This window comes from Alligator sinensis, unplaced genomic scaffold (assembly GCF_000455745.1).
Source record: "Alligator sinensis unplaced genomic scaffold, ASM45574v1 scaffold49_1, whole genome shotgun sequence".
In the NCBI taxonomy this organism is placed as follows: Eukaryota; Metazoa; Chordata; order Crocodylia; family Alligatoridae; genus Alligator; species Alligator sinensis.
Genome location: NW_005841970.1, coordinates 829,062 through 830,010, shown reverse-complemented (window position 1 = coordinate 830,010; position 949 = coordinate 829,062).

The window sequence follows — 949 nt, the reverse complement described above, 5'->3', positions numbered from 1 at the left end:
GAGACCCTGGAACCGTTCCAGTGACCGTTCACAGCATAGATAGTTGTCTTGAGGTTTATGGACGAAAGAACATCGTCGTCCTCAGAATTCTGCTCAACCCAATGGTGAACCAACCCGTGAGTAACCTCCTTCGTCAGTTGTCACGACTGCGTATCCTGATGGATCCAAGATTATCTAGTGATCGGGACCATCGACACCCGACCAGAATTCAAGGCATAAAACATCACGAATCCGATCTTCCATCATTGTCACAGAGAACACCAGAAGAGTGATACATGTTTGGATTTCTCCTACAGCGTTCCGGACTCAATAAGCGGCAACTTCGGATTTTAGGGGACGCAGGCCAATGGCAACTGGCCTATGAGTTAGGTTTCCGTTACCTAGAAGAGTTAGATGACGGCTCCTCAACAATTTCATCTAGTTAAGTGTACAAGACTGGGTAGTTTAGAATTACAAACACTAGTATGGTTCCATGGAAATTTTGTAAATATGTTGAGATACGTTAATCTATTTCTTTTTGAGAGTTTTGTTTACAGATCCGCAGTTCAGAGTGCGTGGCGAAGAGAAGCCCCAAGAAGGATAACATCATCGAGAAGTGAGGGCTTGACGCGCGACTTCGCCATAACGCCCACTGAAGCCCTGATCGTGTAGTATTTTGTTATAAATCTGATTATGTGTATTTGTGTTGGTAAATGTTGTGTTTGTTTGTTGAGTTGGCGACTCGTGATAAAACTCCTGACTCCTCGAATGACGAGTGTGTAGCATAATTCAGCTATGCCTTCAGCAAGGGGGAATGTCACAACCCAAGGGTGTCATTTTTGTTTGTGTGTGCTTTGGCACCGCTGAATTATTTTCCCGCCGTTTGAAGCTTTCTTTGCAGGGTGCATTTCTTCTTTGCAGCATAGAAATGCACGTTGCAAGGAGTTCCCGCCATTTGTATTTAAATTCG